The sequence below is a fragment of the Schistocerca gregaria genome, chromosome X, assembly GCF_023897955.1.
Source record: "Schistocerca gregaria isolate iqSchGreg1 chromosome X, iqSchGreg1.2, whole genome shotgun sequence".
In the NCBI taxonomy this organism is placed as follows: Eukaryota; Metazoa; Arthropoda; class Insecta; order Orthoptera; family Acrididae; genus Schistocerca; species Schistocerca gregaria.
The window spans coordinates 791,820,824-791,840,752 of NC_064931.1; the positions used below are offsets into that span (position 1 = coordinate 791,820,824).

The 19,929-nt window shown below is 43.7% G+C and overlaps 1 protein-coding gene and 1 pseudogene across 1 annotated transcript in view; one reads left to right on the forward strand and one right to left on the reverse strand.

Moving 5' to 3' along the window:
* Window positions 1–19,929, forward strand: part of LOC126298324 (uncharacterized) — an 897,680-nt gene that overhangs the window by 429,700 nt on the left and 448,051 nt on the right. The gene's annotated exons all lie outside the window — the stretch shown is intronic.
* On the reverse strand, window positions 5,054–5,171 carry LOC126299641 (5S ribosomal RNA; annotated as a pseudogene).

The following is a 19,929-nucleotide window of genomic DNA, read 5'->3' on the forward strand; positions in this document are numbered from 1 at the left end:
CTCGACGAGAGTTTGTACTCCGATCCTCTCTAATGTGAATACAATCCCTTCATTCCTGCTCCATCTCAATCGGTTTAGTGAAGACAAGATGTAAAATGTAATTTAGGAGTAGTTTATGATTGTTGCACTTACTGATAGTCAGGAGGCGACGTTTTCGACTTGACTGGAGACAGCAGCACAAAACAAAAACTTTTTAATGGAATTACACTAGTGTCGCATAATACAGGGAGCAACACAATGAAAGGATCACTTTTTCGAAACCCTATAATTGCCTTCCATTGCGACCTAGAAGTTTGAAATTCGGCTCATAGGTGCCCTCTTCCGTAATGCTTCAAAAGCGTGGCGCCCTGCTACGTCACTCTTGGGCCCGATGACGTTTCAAACAACAAGATACCGACACAAGTGAAAAAAAGGTCACAGTTAAGAAGGTCATGTGACGTGTAAGGTGACTTAATGATGTCACACAATTTCACCATAATTGTGCCCAACGAAACCGTGTACGTGTCACACGATGGTAACGTTGTCACAATCCCTCTTACCCACATTTCACCCCTTCTTTAGACGCCTCTAAAATGGAGGTTAGAACAGCAACGCCCAGCGTTAAGATCACGTTGTTTTCTCATGGGTGGCCGAGGAAAATATTTCAGACACACCGCTGCTCAGAATTGACGCGAAAAACGCCTCATGGGTGGCCGAGGAAAATATTTCAGACACACCGCTGCTCAGAATTGACGCGAAAAACGCCTCATGGGTGGCATAAAGGGCGTGGGTGTTGATCCCCATACATTTCACAGTCGAAAGCGGCGGTACGCAGTGCGATGAGCAACTGGAATAATTGCGGTGAAATTTGGTGTCAATGTAACGTCATTAACCCGTTTTACACATCACGTGAGCTTCTGAGCTCTGGCCTGTTTTTCGCATGTGTCGACACTTTTCTGTCTGAAGTGTCGTCGAGCCGGAGGGGACGTGGCGCGCCACACTTCTGCACTATTAAAGAAGGATGTTATAGGCAGCTTTGTGCCAAATTTCGGACATCTACGTCGTAGTGGGAGACAGTTACGGGGCTTTGAGAAAGAGATCCTTTAAATATGTGGCGCAGTGTAGAATGAAAGCATGGATGCCCTCGAGTTTTTAGTGGCATTGTCACAAATATATTTTTCTTATTTGTTGTTATTATTCTCTCTCGCCCCACACAGACCAGGCGGATGTTGGGCTGTAAGCGTTACTATTACCCTCTTCAGCCAAAGGGGAAGCAGAGCACGATAAAAGCAGAAAACAATAAATATAAATTGAAAAGTAAGATGGGGTGATTTGAAAAATTGAAACAATAAATTTGATAGAGATTTTGTATGAAATAAACTTGATTTTTCCGGTCGTTAATTTTAAGACAGGAATGCTAAAAGGAACATCGATAACAATAAGAATACTATGAATGAAACCATGGTCTTGACAGTGAAGTACTACACTGTCAGTAAAAGGTGAACGAACTGCCATAGTAAAATAGAATGTCGTTTGACAGAAAAACGTCAGAATTTTAGTACGGTAGGAGAGTGTGAGTATAAATGTGGAGGACTGATGGATAGTACTGATGGAGAGGGAGTGGATGTTGGAGAGGCATAAAGGAAGGAGTAGTCTGAGAGGTCGGTGAGGATATCATATAAAAGGGGAAAAGTGGGTAAGGAGAGATGGAGAAAAAAGGGGGAAGAAGGATCCGTGGTGAGGTAACATGGATGGGATGGAATTATAGTTGGTAGGATGGGTAAACGTCGGGAGGATTTCAAGGTTTGGGGGAGGGAGACGGTTGAAATGCTGTTGGGAGAGGCTGTGGATAATGTGCAGGTGTAGGGTTGATGTAATGTACTGATATAAGCGCTGCACCTTGCTAGGAACAGAAGTTAGCGGGGAGAAAGTAGAATTATTGTAGTCGAGTTTGCGGATGGTGTACGTTTTCTCGAAGGTGTTCAGTTCTGAGTGAGGAGAGCTAGGAATTTGATGAGATGATAATGAGTCGATGTGGAGCTAGCTAAACAGATGAAGAAAGTAAGACCGAGTGCATGACGTTGAAATATATCTGTTGTGTTGCGATGATAAAATGTAAACTGTGTCATGTCACAGAGGTAAATGTCATATGTCTGTCCTTTGTTTTGATAAGGTATATGTTGCGACTGTCAGACTGGTTTGGTGGGTTTGCTGAGAAATCAAGATTTGTTACGAAAATAACGTGAATATGTGGCTAATACGAATATATGTCTCTTAAGTTTCAGATATTTAAGTTACTCAATTAAAGTATGAAACACGTCACTTTAAAATAATAACAATACAAATCAAAGTATACTGTATACTGTTCCTTTTGCTAGTAACAATCTCCCTAACAATGCTTACGCTCACCCAGTATCGTTAAACACTTCTGTTTGTTTCACATTCACACTAAAGCAACTATTGCTTCGTTGCGTTTCCACATTAATTAAGCAGGCAATCACTGATCAAGGAAGCCTTTTCACTTACGTTCTACTAATAATAAGTTTCTCGACGACAATTAGTTATATTCAGACTCGATACTGTATCAACCATACATCTCTTAATTAATACCCCATGCCTTTATGCGAATTAACTGAATTTCTGTAACACTTTTCTTTACAAACCGATGTAACGCTTCTAAATATTCACACCAAATTCTGCAGGTTACTTATACGTGGCACGGTAGCACTCGTCCGATTAGTACGGAAGCTTAACACCGACTCTACTCCCCACATTAAGTTGGCGCGTGGCTACTAACGATGAGACATTATACACGAAGACATAGCTGCGTCACAGAAAAGGCGCACTCGGTTCTGAAAGTTCCAGAAACCAGCGATAACTATGGAATACATTATCCATATGTTATGACATCAAAGATAGCAGTGCTCCTTACAACGTTCGAGGTTTCGGAGGAACTGATGGAAATTTGGTGGAGCGGATATTGATGCAGTATTTGGATAGGAGAGGGTCAAGGTTTTTGGGGTGGGAGAATAATGGAGGAGTGTAATCTCCAAGTTTGATCAGTTGGTAGCTTAAATTGTTTGTCTGTTATGGGCTTCCTACTTGATGGTCACCAGGTGAAGTCGGTCGACGAGTAGTCCAATATATTTAGGCGTAATAGTTAACTGGATAGGACCGCCGTAAATGGTGAATCCGAATTCATGGAGACGGAAGCTGCCAATGGTTATCTGAAGAAGTCACTCGCTGCACCAGGAGAAAAACTGACTGAGGTGGATATGAAAGGATAGTTGAGATTTCTGAAGAATAGGGTAGATAACGCAGTGTCATCAGCATAATGAAGAAAGTGGGCTGGTGGTACTAGTTTGTGTATGTCGATCGCATACAGGACATAAAGATGAGGAGAGAGGGCGGAGCCTTAGGCCACACGTGCAGTGAGCTGGACCAGATAGATTTTTGTTGTTAGGTTCTATCAGATCTTTCTTACCGAGTTTTTACAATTATATAAAATAGATTCGCGGGGTTCTACACCGAAACTGCAAGATATTGAAATTAACTGTCGGAACTATTTATTTAAACTGAATTCCTACTAGACTAACATTTGTCACTGATTTTCAACAGAAAGAATTATAAAAAAAACGTCTCTGTGACAAAGACCAACATGATACTACCGGATAATGATGGGACAGCTCATCTATAATTTAAGTTAGCATTTTTTCTCTTTTCACTGAGGAAGTACGCCGTTTATATTTAGCTGTAAGCATTGGCACAGAGTGACCGTAGTGGTCAGGCAGGAAGAGCACTAGACACGGCGCTGTAGGTCCTGGGTTCAACCCTGAGTAGGGGTTCCATTTCCTCCATGAGGTCCCCAGGTCCACTTGCTCTGCTATAAAATGACAACTGGGATCCTTCCCGGGGGTAAAAGGTGAAACCACTACTCTCCTCCTCCTACTGCCGCTGCGTAGAAAGGCTGAACTTTATCTGCAATCGGGCCAATAGCCTGGTCACGAGCCTGCACCACACATCGTACTTAACATAATGAAACTGAGGAATCGACTTGATGTGTTATGATAGATTCTGGTAATGTCTCGATGCTTCCGAGTGTGATTCATAACAGTAGTAAACGTTACATGTCGAACGTACGTAAGGAAGATGTAATGAATAAATGCTTTATACACATATGAATGTTCAAGATGAAAACATATCAGACACCCGTCAAAAGTTCTTGATAATTAGAGGAAAAGCTTGATGAAGTGATCACAACGAAAATGCGTCTCATCTGCGTTCCAATTTCCAGGTATTTCGCAAAACAGAATTATCCATCATCCGAATGGGACGGAAATTGGTAGATGCGATGTACATGAGCAGACAAACAAATGATTACAATTTCAGAAAAAATTGATGATTTGTTCATCAGAAATAGTTTCACAAACTTAGCAAATCAATAAAGCGTTGATCCACCTCCGACTCTTAAGCAAGCAGTTATTCGACTTAGTATTGACTGAGAGTTTCTGGATGTTCTCCTGGGGAATCGCGTGCCAAATTCTGTCCAATTGGCGTGTTAGATTGCCATAATACCGAGCTTGGTGGAGGGACCTCCCCATAATACTCCATACGGTCTTAACTGTGGAGAGATCTGGAGACCTTGATAACCATAGTAGACAGGCCCGGTTAGAGAACATTCTTCCACACATACGACTTATAATTTGGTACCCCCTCCCTCCCTCCCCTTCTTTTCCCTTGTGTCAGTATTCGCAAATGATTGTGATAGCTACTGTATACAAAACTTGCACTTGGACGAACCTGGTACCCCTCGCAGCTTGAAGCCTCAAGCAGCCGCTGCTTTTTTTTTCCTAATTGTAATACATTATGCACACTCCATCTTCAGGCCACGAGTGGCCTACCGGGACCATCCGATCGCCGTGTCATCTTCAGTGGAGGATGCCGATAGGGGGGGGGGGGGGGGGGCAGCACATCGCTCTCCCGGTCGTTATGATGGTATTCTTGACCGAAGCCGCTACTATTCGGTCGAGTAGCTCCTCAATTGGCATCACGAGGCTGAGTGCACCCCGAAAAATGGCAACAGCGCATGGCGGCCTGGATGGTCACCCATCCAAGTGCCGACCACGCCCGACAGCGCTTAACTTCGGTGATCTGACGGGAACTGGTGTATCCACTGCGGCAAGGCCGTTGCCCAATACATTCTCTACAGAAAACTTAAACTTATGGCGCCTCTGGCGCTGCCCTCAGCTTGGTGTCCCAACGCTGGCTTGCATCGCTTGGGTTTTAAACCGGCCCTGAAGATAACATTCGGTTAGCACGAAGAAAGGCCATGTATGGGAAAGCATTACCTTGCTGAAATGTAAGCCCATGATGGCTTTCCAAGAAGGGCAGCAAAATGGGGTGTACAATGTCGTCGATGTACATCGTGTTGTAAGGGTGGCACAGATAACTAACGAAGGGGCCCTCTTATGAAAAGCTGTGGCAACCCAGACCAATATTCCTAGTTGTCAGAGCGTATGGTGGACGACACTTAGGCTGGTATCCCGCCATAGTCTGCAGTGGCTTCAAACACGTCTTTGGCCTGGAATCTTATTGATCGGAGTAGAATTGTATTCAGTGATGAGTTCTGCTTTGAACTGAGCCCCAATGATGAGCGAAGATGTATCTTTTGTTGCCCTTCATTTTAAGCCATCCTGGGCTTATATTCAGCACAACAGTTTCCTCCAGCACGCGGCGAGAGTTTCTACTGCTTATCTTCGTGCTTGCCAAGACCTACTTTAGCCAGAAAAGTCGCCAGATCTCTCCCTAACTGAGAACGTTTGGAGCATTATTGGCAGAGACCTTGCAACCCGCTCGTGATTTTGATGATGTAACGAGTCAGTTGGACAAAATTTGGCACGGTATGCCTCAGGAGGACACCAAACAACTCCATCAGTCAATGAAAAGCCGAATAACTGCTTGCATAAGAGCCAGAGGTAGACCAACACTGTACTGAATTGTTCAGTTTATGAAGCTCTTTATGTTGAATAAATCATCCATTTTTTCTGAAATTGTAGTCAATTGTTTGTCTGTACATGTGCACCACATCTACAGATTTCCGTCTCATTCGGATTATTTCTTTGTGGTGCATCTTTTTTTTGTCTTAGAGTGTATGTATAATGAGTTATACATTTAATATGAAATCCTAAACTCAGAGATAACTGTAACATAAATAGCGGAAACAGTAACCTTGGCTACAAGAAGACGGCAGTTTATTTTCGTTCTTTAAAAGTGGCTAACAAACAGAAGTATTACAAGAATATGGGTTTAAACTACGGGCACTGGCAAGAACGGATAGGAGAGAGAGAGATAGAGCATCGCTATACAACAGGAGTAATGAAGAGAGCGAGTGAAGAAGCTAGCAGATTGATTGAGAAAGGGTGCGGTCGATGACGTCTGTAACACCAGGGACAGCCAGCACTGCGACCGTTGTTGCGGCTTCCCTCGAGACGGCTGTAGATAAGCCTGCCCGCAAAGATGACCCCAACGACAACTGGAGTGCCATCACGTCATCTCTTCAGACGAGTCCTGCGCCTATGCACAGCATCACATGGAGACTACGAGGAGAAGGAAGATTTCTAGATAGCGTCAGACGGGCCCAGCAGCTAGTGTGATAGTTCGGGGCGCCACTGGGTACACAACACGGTCGCCTACACATACCGGTAATTCGGGCAGCAGCCGTTAACTTTCTGACACGTTAAGGACGGTGGCGTTACTTTCTCTTCCAGTTCTCCATCACGTTCTCTCCAGAAAGATAATTCAAGAAGCTATGTTTCCCGTGCTGTCATTATCTATCCGGATACAGAAGGTTTTGGACTGTAGCCCTGGCCACTGGCCAGATCTCTTACCCACTGAAAACATCTGATGTTGGGTTGCCGTGAGACTGGTTGTCACCAGTCGCCAATCACTATGATCGATGAACTCTGGACTAGATTTGAAGCAGCATGCAATGATGCACCCGTTTTTATCTTCCATGCCCATTTCGACTACATGACCGGCCAGGTTTGAGCCACTGTTGAAACCAGATGTTTGAGTTCTGTGTACTAATACACAAAGAAACTGAAGACATTTGGCGCACCTAAGGCATTTTGACTACAAACTTTATTCTGTAATACCTAGAGGCTCCAACTTTCTTATAGCATTAGCTGCGTGTGTTCACAGTAACATATCTTAAAACCATAAATTAACAGCTACACGTTTTAGATAAAAAAAAATGATAATTCTAACATCATTGCAGTGCGTCATTTTACCCGACATACCGTGTAAAATGACATAGTAATTGGTCTCTTGGATATTTGTAAAATAACTAACGCTTCTTCTGACAGGATTCACAGTTATAATTTCCAGGATTATCCTACCCACTGCATTCAGAACGACACCAAAGAAAACAAGTAATACAGCTGTACCTTTTCTCGTCATATTTGCCGAATCCACCACACACTATGTACAAATCATTTACTCTGGTATGTTGTGCTGGATGGTGCTGTCCAATAGAAGTCCCATTATGAACATCAACGACGGAATTTTGTAATTCATTCGCCATCCAAGAAGATCTCGTTATTTAACGGGTTTATGTCTTTGGCATTTGAGGAGGGGAACCCAGTCTTATAAAAAGACGCAGTAGGTCATTTTGCTTTTCAGTAAACATGCGTTAGCATATCTCATTCAGCTACATACTTTCATTAGTGTGAAACTGAAGTGGGGTAAAATGACGCACTCGACTTCCGTGCGTCAAATCACTCTTTTTTTTCTTTATTGGATTTCGATTCCCCCCAGATGGGCGGGCGGGGTGGCAGCAGCATAACACGCCGCTTTACAGCCTACAGAAAACTTAAAAAACAGTATCAGGGGATATGAAAAGCAAACAAAAGCAGGCGATAAAACGGTGACTGTTAAAAACTGAAATATGGAGAAAAAGATACAAAGAAAATGTAAAAACAAAACAGTCGTCGATGCTGATTAAAACACATAGGAAGTAGACATGCAAAATTTAGAAAACACGGCGACAGTCTGGTTTCTGTTCGAATGAGATAAAAAAAAAAACATAACTAGCGACAGTAAGGTGGCTGATTGCAACACTGCCAGGGGACGCACATCACTGAACACTCACTTAAAACAGCACTATAGAGGCGACACGGCGGCAGATGGCCGGGGGGGGGGGGGGAGGGAGAGGACCTGTACCGATGAGGGGAAAAAGGGGGAAGGAGAGGAAAGGAAAAAAGGGGGAGAGCCGATGGAGGGAGGGAACATAGAAAAAGGGGGGGCTGGGCAAACGCTATGGGAAAGGCAGTAGAGGGGGGAGCAAAAACGACTTGGGGGAGAGAAGGGAGGCAGAGAGAGGGTAGACAGGGAAAAAATAGGATGGAAGAGGGAGGAGAGGGAACCCAGGAAAAGGACAGAGGAAGGGAGGGGGAGGTGAGGATCAGATTTGATAGGAGGGATAAATAGAGGGAGAGAGGGTATCATTTGGGAGGGGGAGTTGACGGAAGCCACCTTGGGAAAGGAGATGAAGGGTGTAGAGGTGGAGGATAGCGGGACACAACGGTGAAGGTGCGCAGAGGGTGGGGGTTGAAGAGGAGAGGATCAACCAAGGGATGAGGGGGATCAAGGCGGCGGTAGGTGTAGAGGACATGGATATGTTCGAGGAAAAGGAGCAGATGGGGGAAAGAAATCAGCTAGGAGAGGATCGTCGTGGAGGGTGGGAGGCGCATACGGAAGTCGAGGCGCAGTGCATGGCGCTCGAGTATCTTCAAATTACCCCAACAAACATGGCTTGTATAAAACTATAGTTCCACACTTGCGCTATGCTTAAGACAAATAATACTTATATAATCGTGACTATTAATTGCAGAAATAGGCATAACAACTAAAACTTGTATTTTATCATAAAAGGAAATGGCTCAGAAACTAGAGATGAAGTATTACATGAAACAAAGACAAAACAACCTCTTGCTTCTTGCGCCAACAACTGGCAAGTAACTCTTCTCGCACTCTGTATGGTTATTTGTATTACTGAGCACCAGATGGTAGCACCAACCAGACAAGAGTAGCTCTTCCAGTAAAAAAAAAAAAAAAAAAAAAAAAAAAAAAATTGAGGTGCGTCATTTTACCCTCTGTGCCAATTTACCCTACTTTCCCCTACCCATGTTACAATAGTGATATTCAGACATGCACAGGAAGTCATACGGATTTAAATAACATCTTACATTATTGTGACGTTCCAAAAATTCACACGGTGCCACTCTCACATTTAAACACTGGAGCGAGAACACTTACCAACATTCACAGCACCTGAGTCGAAACCCCATCTATAGGGCTACTTTACCAGCATGACACCCGGAATACATACTGCTCCACCCTCAGACCTCGAATGCCTTCTTAGTACTGCGTATCTCTAATTCCTGCGTCCCATCGAAAGAAGACCTTGAAAACTACACCAGCCAACCACGGCTCGTGGTTATTTGTTGACCTATCAAAGAATGTCTGAAGATGGCCTTGTAAGCAGAAAACCGATTAACACAATAATAGTAATACTGTAGAACAAAAGTAAATTAGTGCTTTTCATTTATTATAGTGTTCTACCAAGAACCGACGGAAGATTCAGTTAACGCGAATGAAAAATTGTTGTCATAAATTCTCTCCTCTCTTTTGATGAGTCCCAGAGGAGTTCACGCCAAAACATTAGCCGCCAATCAGAGCTCCGCTCTTGCCTTTATAGTATGAATTACTAAAATCAAACAGGCCGCACTAAGAATAAGGTTTAATAAACCGGCGTGCTTCAGTGAGGTTACTACAGAAATAGTAGTGGCCGTTGTGAATGAGATTCAGAATCGATAACTGATGAGAGTTTCGACCGTAGGGCGTCGCCGTGCGGCAGCAGTTTGCGTGTCGCGTGGAAGGCCATGGTGAGAGGAAACGATCGTAAACACAAGAAATGTGTCTGCAAGTATCAGGCAGCTTCGTCGTTCTAATCTTGTGGTTATATTACACGAAATATGACTCAGTTAGTAGTTCCTGTATGAAGCGCTGTGTTCCTCGTGACTATCTCGTGAGTGAAATATCACGAGTGATGCTGACATTACATTCTATTAAGGGGGATAGAACGTCAAACGGACCGACTTGCAGCAGGAGAGGCACCACAGGACATTTTATTTTCTACTGTCTATACTTTTACAAAAACTTTGTCAGCATGACCAGGAAGGATTCAGCATTCACACTCGTAGCAGTGGAAGTGCAAAAACATAACAAAATAATTTTTTTTTAGATATCAAATTTCATCAATTTTTCACTTACTGTTGGCTGCATTTGTTGCTATAGGTACATTTTTCTTCACAAGTGAGAGAGATTCTTTGATGAATTTTGCACAGCATACAAACCATACTTACAGGTGTATGAAAGTCTAGAATTTTCCAAATCTATTAAAAACTATGGTAAAAATTGAGATAATTAACTACAAAATTTGATTTTTTTCTATACATAAAGTTGAAAACGTAACAGCTCATTCATTGTTTCATAAATTAAATAGATTCTAGAGTTTCAGACACCTGTAAGTGTGGTTTGTATGCTGTGCAAAATTCATCGAACAGTCCCTCTTACTTATGAAGTAAAGTGTACCTATAGCAACAAATGCAGCCAATAGTAAGTGAAAAAATGATGAAATATCACATGAAAAAAAATAATTTTGTTATGTTTTTGAACTTCCACTGCTAAGAGTGTGAATCCTAAATCCTTCCTGGTCATGCTGACAAAATTTTATGAATTTACTTGTAAAAGTATAGACAGTGGACATTAAAATGTCCTGTGGTGCCTCTCCTGCTCCAAGTCGGCCCGTTTGACGTCCTACCCCCCCTATATCATGCCGAAGTTTGCGAATGGAGATACATGGAAAAGGCGGTGGCCAACATGGTTGAGTCACATTAACCTAAATACGGTACCTTAAGAAAAGTGTTTGAATTTATAAATGAAGAAAAGTCATAAACATCACCCTAACTATAAAACCAATTATTTTGTAAAATATGAGAATATATCAGTAAAGTGTATACACCAGGTGTTTCCGTAAGTGGGTGCAAAAATGTTGTATGATACAGAGACTGTTCCACTGAACAATTTGAGGTAGGGAATCTGGGGTCGTGGAAGCCAGCTCAAAGAGATGTGGAAGTAAACCTGTCGACCGCTTTGTCTAGCATTACTATTTTCTAACTTCTTTACAGCTAACATGCTTACAACTTTACACGTACTGTGTTGTTTATATGCATGTACATTCTTTATTTCCTACAAGGAAACAGGGAACCCGAGCCCGCTTACTAGGAAGTCATGATGATCCGGATGGTATTTCGACAGCAGGAATAGCCATGTGTTGGATGACGAAACCCTTCATGCTGTGGCAGAGTCACATCATCAAGTACGTTTTGCTGCGAATATCTAAGCCGGTATTGTAGAAGACAATCTCACTGGCCCATATCTTCTACCTGGACGTCTATGTGGCCACTTGTACTTGAGTTTCGTGCAAAGAGTTCTACCTGAGTTGTTGGAGAACGTACCCTTGGCTGTTTGTGAGAGAATGTGCATACAACATGACGGTGCACCACCTCATTTCAGCGTTGATGTCCACGACCATCTCAGTGCTAAATTTCCTGGTCGCCGGATTGGAAGGGGAGGTCCTCTTCCATGGCCTGACTTGAATCCCCTAAATTATTTCCTACGGGGATACATAAGTCACTTGTGTATGAGATCCCAGTAGATACAGCGATGGAATTAGTTGCCATAATTGTAGTTGCCTGTGATGTTATTCGAAATGCACCAGGGATATTTGTCAGGGTTTATTAAAAAACTAAAAACCCGCCTCGATTGCGAAAAAAACACCTAGTGTTAACACAGGTTTCGGCGTAGAACAATAAAACCCACAAGTACCTAAGAAGACCTTTGTCAATGATTAAAAGAACACCATAGCTATACATTTATAAACGAAAAAGAAATGTAAAACGCTAACAGTACATATGTACAAAGTCAAAACCACTACTTAATAGTGTACGCTCCACCTCACACTGGCCTATGTTCGATGAGCCACGACCCGCCATAAACTGCAACAACAAATGGTCGCTCACTTACAAGCCCGATCCCGCAACCTATGCACATGCGCAAGACAAGGGAAGTTACTTGAATGCGCATGCGCATACGAATACGAGAAAGTTTATACATGGGTCGGGACTAAATAGCTCATACAGGGTGTTTCAAAAATGACAGGTATATTTGAAACGGCAATACAAACTAAACGAGCAGCGATAGAAATACACCGTTTGTTGCAATATGCTAGGGAAAACAGTACATTTTCAGGCAGACAAACTTTCGAAATTTCAGTAGTTACAATTGTCAACAACAGATGGCGCTGCGGTCTGGGAAACTCTATAGTACGATATTTTCCACATATCCACCATGTGTAGCCATAATATGGCGTAGTCACTGAATGAAATTACCCGAAACCTTTGACAACGTGTCTGGCGGAATGGCTTCACATGCAGATGAGATGTACTGCTTCAGCTGTTCAATTGTTTCTGGATTCTGGCGGTACACCTGGTCTTTCAAGTGTCCCCACAGAAAGAAGTCACAGGGGTTCATGTCTGGCGAATAGGGAGGCCAATCCACGCCGCCTCCTGTATGTTCCGGATAGCCCAAAGCAATCACACTTTCATCGAAATATTCATGCAGGAAATTAAAGACGTCGGCCGTGCGATGTGTGCGGGCACCATCTTGCATAAACCACGAGGTGTTCGCAGTGTCGTCTAAGGTAGTTTGTACCGCCACAAATTCACGAAGAATGTCCAGATAGCGTGATGCAGTAATCGTTTCGGATCTGAGAAATGGTCCAATGATTCCTTTGGAAGAAATGGCGGCCCAGACCAGTACTTTTTGAGGATGCAGGGACGATGGGACTGCAACATGAGGCTTTTCGGTTCCCCATATGCGCCAGTTCTGTTTATTGACGAAGCCGTCCAGGTAAAAACAAGCATCGTCAGGAAACCAAATGCTGCCCACATGCATATCGCCGTCATTAATCCTGTACACTATATCGTTAGCGAATGTCTCTCGTGCAGCAATGGTAGCGGCGCTGAGGGGTTGCCACGTTTGAATTTTGTATGGATAGAGGTGTCAACTCTGGCGCATTAGACGATACGTGGACGTTGGCGTCATTTGGACCGCAGCTGCAACACGGCGAACGGAAACCCGAGGCCGCTGTTGAATCACCAGCTGCACTAGCTGCGCGTTGCCCTCTGTGGTTGCTGTACGCGGTCGCCCTGCCTTTCCAGCACGTTCATCCGTCACGTTCCCAGTCCGTTGAAATTTTTCAAACAGATCCTTTATTGTATCGCTTTTCGGTCCTTTGGTTACATTAAATCTCCATTGAAAACTTCGTCTTGTTGCAACAACACTGTGTTCTAGGCGGTGGAATTCCAACACCAGAAAAATCCTCTGTTCTAAGGAATAAACCACGTTGTCCACAGCACACTTGCACGTTGTGAACAGCACACGCTTACAGCAGAAAGATGACGTACAGAATGGCGCACCCACAGACTGCGTTGTCTTCTATATCTTTCACATCACTTGCAGCGCCATCTGTTGTTGAAAATTGTAACTACTGTAATTTCGAAAGTTTGTCCGGCTGAAAATGTACTGTTGTCCCAAGCATATTACAACAAACGGTGTATTTCTATCGCTGCTCGTTTAGTTTTTATTGCCGTTTCAAATATACCGGTCGTTTTTGAAACACCCTGTATATTCCCAACCGTGCATCAACGTATATGAAAAAATGGAATGGATAGAATAAGTGACGAGCTAAATAGGGGATGAAACCTAAAAATAACCGCCCACGGTTGCTTATGCTAGGAAAGAAACATATATGAAGCTACTTATGACAACAGGAGGAACTCTTAAAAATTATACCTAAAGCCAGTAGTTAGCCGGGGGGGGGGGGGGGGGCTGAGTGGACGTAATCTAAAGACGTCGTGGTAATAAAGATATGGGGATAAAACGTGAGGTGTTCAACGGGCTAAAGTCACCTTCATCGTAAAAGGAAAATGAGGATAAAAGGAAAGAAGATGAACAACTTGACCAACCGCGCTCGCCAATCATCGCACGCATGTGAAAATCCCCAGATCATCAGATTTACATGTATGAAGAACAAATTAGAGGTGCGAAACCTTCAAAAAAATTTCTGTTTCTTAGTAGGAGTTGGTCGTTAAGGATATTGTCTTTATCACGTTGCAGATGCTTAAAGATCTGTATTTCTTCCAAAACATCCAGTTTTAAGCCCTTAACCTCGGCATTAAGTAACTCGATATTAACTGGAGGACTCGGCGCATGAGCCGTTTGCACAAAGTGTTCCGCGTAAGTAGAGTCCTTAGTACCGTCACCGCTTCTAGTAGGAATATGCTCTTTATACCTGAGACCCAGAGCTCGTCCCGTTTGCCCGATGTAAAATTTTGGACAATCCCCGCTGCGATGTTGAAGCTTCTTACATTTGTGCTTCAGAATCTTGTTCCCGGATGTCATCATTGCACTGAGATTGATGGCTGTCAGTTTCAGCACATTTTATAAGATACAATACAAATGTTATGTTCATTGTGTCAATGATGGTGTTTGCAGTTAACTGATGTAAGTAAAACAGTACAAAGGAATGTGATTTTATTCCGATCATCTCCTTAAGCTGGCTTCTCCAGCCCCAGGTTCTCTACCTCAAATTGTTCTGTGGAACATCCTCTATTTCCTGTTAAAATTTTGCTCGCTATTAAGGAAACACCCTATATGCAGGGACTTCAGGAAGTAAGTTACACGTGTCGTCTCTGTTACGGTGACGACGAACAAATCGTCGCTAATGTTAATGACTGGTGGCCAATGCTAAATAGAAAGATACAAATCTCTTATTTGCATATATAGCAGCTTGAACGCTCCTCTACAGACCTGCGGGGTCCATGGATTCATGAGGTTGTCTCCATACCCGTGCACGTCCATCAGCTCATACAATTTGAAACGAGACTCCTCCGACCAGGCAACATGTTTCCAGTCATCAACAATCCAATGTCAGTGTTCACGGACCCAGGCGAGGCGCAAAGCTTTGTGTCGTCAGTCATCAAGGGTGCAATATTGGGCCTTCGGCTCCGAAAGCCCATTCGATGATTTTCGTTGAATGGTTCGCACGCTGACACTTGCTGATGACCCAGCATTGAATGTGCAGCAGTTTGGGGTAGGGTTGAACTTCCGTCACGTTGAACGATTCTCTTCAGTCGTTATTGGTCCCCTTTTTGCAGGATCTTCTTCCGGCAGCAGCGATGTCGGAGATTTGGTGTTTTAACGGATTCCTGGTATTCACGGCACACTCGCGTAATGGTCATAAGGGAAAATCCCCTTTTCATCGCTACCTCGAAGATGCTGTGTCCCATGGCTAGTGCACCGACTGTAACACCACATTCAAACTCACTTAAATCTTGATAACCTACCATTGTGGCAGCAGTAACAGATCTAATAACTGCGCCAGACACTTGTCGTCTTATATAGGTGTAGCCGACCGTTGCGCCGTATTCTGCCTGTTTACATATCTCTGTAAAAGAATACGCAATCCTATACCAGTTTCTTTGGCGCTTCAGTGTGTAATTAATCAAGTGAATGTTAGTAGTAAGAAAGGGACTGAAACTTTGCAAGATATGATCATAGAAAATCTCCAGTGCAAGTGAATAACATTCCAGCAGGAACAGAAGTTGAGAACAGAGGGAAACGATGTGTTCCAGAGAATAATGAATACTAGGTGATTGATTTGGACGAGTCAATTCATGCTTTTACAATACACAAAACTGAGGCGTACAAGTGCTTAGAAGAACAAGCGCAAAGAATGCACCAGTGCTCTGATTGTCGTTTTGCACCAGTGGGAAAGGAATGTACATTGAGAGCTCAGGTCCCAGATTTCGACAGAGGTAGGGGAGATACAAGGTCGATCTCAGATGTCGTCCTCGAGACAACGGCTGATAGCTGCTACCGAATCGGGACAAGGAATGGTGTGCTGAGCCAGCTTTACCTAACGTAATAAAACGACTGTTTTTAAATAATTATAGAAGGGACAGTACGATATGCGACTGTGACAACATTTTGTTTCAGGTCCCAGTCCAGTAGTTGCCCTCTTAGAATAATCTCAGAGGAGGACGTCCGAGCAGAGAAAACTGTTGCCCTCAGGACATTTGAGACCTTTCAGTCGCCGGAAGCACCCAGGCATTCTTCAACTGCAACTATCAGCTAAAGTGTCAATACTCCGAAAAGCTTTTGCAAAAAGAAAAATAGCTTGTGCAATTATTAGTGCCACGGTGCACGTGCTCGCTGCAATAAATGAATTTTATACAATATAAAATGACTATTTTTCCGAATTGCAGCTCATAAAATCTAACTTTCGAAACATACCTATGTTTTTTTTTAAATTGCAGTAGTGTTTCACATTCCTTACCTCGTTGTGGTGAAGATATAATTAAACTAGCGATGGTGCATTATCCCTATTGAATGTGTATTTTTTGGCAAAACTGGAATTAATTACTCAATTTCATTGAAGGGCCGGTGAAGTGCACCATCAACAGTGATGGAATACCTTCCCAGAGAGTTCTCCTTCCACTTAGCATATGTAACAACAATATGGAGTGTGACTATCAAGGCTAGGAATACTGCAGAGATAGTAATGCGTTACAGCGTAAATTAAGTTGTCTTTGAGCTGCACAGGATATTCATGTCATTACATCTTGCAAAGCTGATCTCACTGCGAAAGCAATCTACTCATGCACTGTAGATGGAGATTACCGGTTCATACAGACATTACTTTACATTTCATGTGTAGACGACAGTTAGTGGTAATTTGGTAAGATTCGTTTTAAGACAAGTGTAATCCCGTACACTGATGAAGTGTCATTAATTTAGACGTTGATACCAGAGCCGAAATTAAATTTTTATAAAAACATTGAAAGAAATTCTTTTGATACAAATAGTTTCATCTTCTCTCAAAATATTAGCCTTTTGAACATGTACACTTTTGCATGCATTCTGAAAAAATTTTAACACTGAATTTTGTGCCTCAAAGACGTAATTTTAAGACAGAACAGCTTCTTCAGGTGACCAAAATCTTTGTCCACACAATTTTTGTCTGACAAAAGGGAACAAAAAGAAGCCGTTAAAAGACAAATATATGCATGACTCTCGGTCCAATAATCTCTCTGACGTTTTCTGTGGCACCTGTAACGGCCACTGTGATGAACGGTCAATTTTCCTGATTTAATCGATGACTTGTGGCAAAAATGTGTTGTGTACCGTCCAGCATAACTGTTCTTTGGTCCTGTGACAAAGTGGTAGTGACATGCCCAGTTTAACCATAAGAAACAAGCGATCATTTCGTGGATGTGCTTTGTGAACCAACCACTTTTGCTATACGCTATTACAATGCCCGTGTTACTCCAAATTACGATGCAATGTTCCTTCGGACATGCACGTGTATCCGAAGAATTATTGCATCGTAATTTGAAATAACGCACACATTGAATATAGTATTTATCTGCCGACTCCGGGCAATCGACTGTCAAGTAAACTGTCTCCCCTGTGCGAAAATATGCATAACAGATGTACGAGTACAGGTTGTAGACGCGTGGTTGACAATACTTGGAAGTTTGGGTCGGCCGTGTGTCATGCTTGGATAGCCCAGTGGTTGCCGGCACGGTAGCTCAGCATGTTCGGTCAGAGAGCTGGCTGGCCTCTGTAATAAACAAACTGAGTGACAGGATCTTCAACAGATGTCATGTGACGTCCGCTACGACCAAATACAACGAACATTAACGAAAGAAATGCAGAAAAAATATGGTAAGGCGACCGCCAGCATTAAGCTGGAAATCCGGGTTCGAGTGCACAGTTTGAGTCGTAACACGACGTCTTGTGGCTGAACGAGAAGCATTATTCAGCGTGGTGGCGTTGCTGTCACAGTTCCTTCGAGCCATAATCCTTAGGTAGTGGTCATCCACTGCAGTAGTAGCCCTTGGGCGGCCTGAGCGAGGCATGTCATGGACAGTTCCTGTCTCTCTGTACCCTCTCCATGTCTAAACGACATCGCTTTGGTTCACTCCGAGACGCCTGGACACTTCCCTTGTTGAGAGTCCTTCCTGGCACAAAGTAAGAATGCGGACGCGATCGAACCGCGGTACTGACCGTCTAGGCATGGTTGAACTAAAGACAACACGAGAACACGAGCCGTGTACCTCCTTCCTGGTGGAATGACTGGAACTGATCGGCTGTCGGACCCCCTCCGTCTAATAGGCGCTACTCATGCATGGTTGTTTACATCTTTGGGTGGGTTTAGTACCATCGCTGAAAAGTCAGAGGGACTGTGTTTGTGATACAATATCCTAAGTCAACGTCTGTCTTCAGCAAGCAGTATTGGAATCCGGGATGATGCAAAACTTGTTTGATGTGTGTGACGTGCCGGTCTTTGGTTGTAGGCGAGGGTAAATACCGATAAGTGAAAACGTCCATTAATGACTGGGCCAGACCAGTGTTAGAGAAAACTCCACAAATAAGTAATCTTGGTACAATAACTGCATTTATTAGAATACTCGAATGCAACTTAGAACTTTGGTATAATTGAATACAAATTGCACTTCCTGGAACAGGCAATTCCAATAATTAAGACTACAACCTGACATACTGTAAAAGTCTGAGAGTGCCTCTTAGAAGTACGTATCTACCAAGCTATCTTTCAAGAGGACTTCCTTTAGGTTTACTGCACTGGTGGTGATACCATTCAGTGGTGACTTCCGTAGATAGTAGCTCGCTGTTTTCTCAGCAGGGACTCCAGCAGTGGAATGAGCGTACTGTGAACTCGCTGTGAAATTAATCTAGAGGCACCTCGGTGCTGATTATATTATCACGCAGATGAATATACTCAATCCACGTGATTGGCTCCTGCTGGACAATATGATAAACTGCTTGCAGGATATTATTCAGGGGGCGTTTGGAGGAAGGCTTGGTAAAGTAGTTCAGTCGGCTGCGGTGCCCTCTTGAGGTGTCCGTCACTGTCATCCCTGCACAACAGCTGTGCCTGCTGATTATGTGACGAGTGACGTTGTGCCGTACAATGAAATGTCTGGCGGACACTGGAGGACGTAACATGCCCACCCCCCTCCCCCTCATGGGAAGAGGAGCGAAGAACCTTCGGAGTGAACCATAACCACGACTGTGGTAATGTCTGCCTGGTGTCCAATCGTCACTTGGCATAGTAGATCGCTGCCCCCATGCTGCAAACCAGTGAAACGTGCACTTCCTCCCTGCAGGAAGGCAGGATAATGGCTCCTAGAGCGGAGATGTGGACGGACGAAAGGAACTGATGTGCCAGAGACAGGTCAGCCTCGGAAGGGTGGCAGGTGCACTCGACCTGGCTTACCCACAGCATCGATGGGGAAGCAAAGGCCTAGATGGAGCACTGCTGTAGTACAGGAGGGGAGCTAGGAGCACCAGGAGCGTTGTGGTGGACGACCACAGGTCCAGAAGGAAGGTGCTCCCCAAAGAGCTAGCGAGACACTCCCAGTGGTGACATGTTCCCGAGAGAATAGAACCTGGAAGGAGTGCAGTATTGAATAGTGGCTTCTGTCTGAAGAACATCAACAAAAGGTCCCTTCGTGGTGTCCAGAGGCAGGTGTAGCATGCGGCTGCTGGGTCCTTCCGAGGCACATACAGCTAGCCACGCTGGAAGCTGAAGAATCCTGCAGAATGAAGTAAGCTTCAGAGTCTGACATTATGGGGAGAGGAAGGTTGTGCACTGCATAGATTCGCTGATGCACTTGGGCAATGGGAGACATCCGTGAAATGTCTCATCTTGTGACATATGTGTACGTGGTGAAATCATTC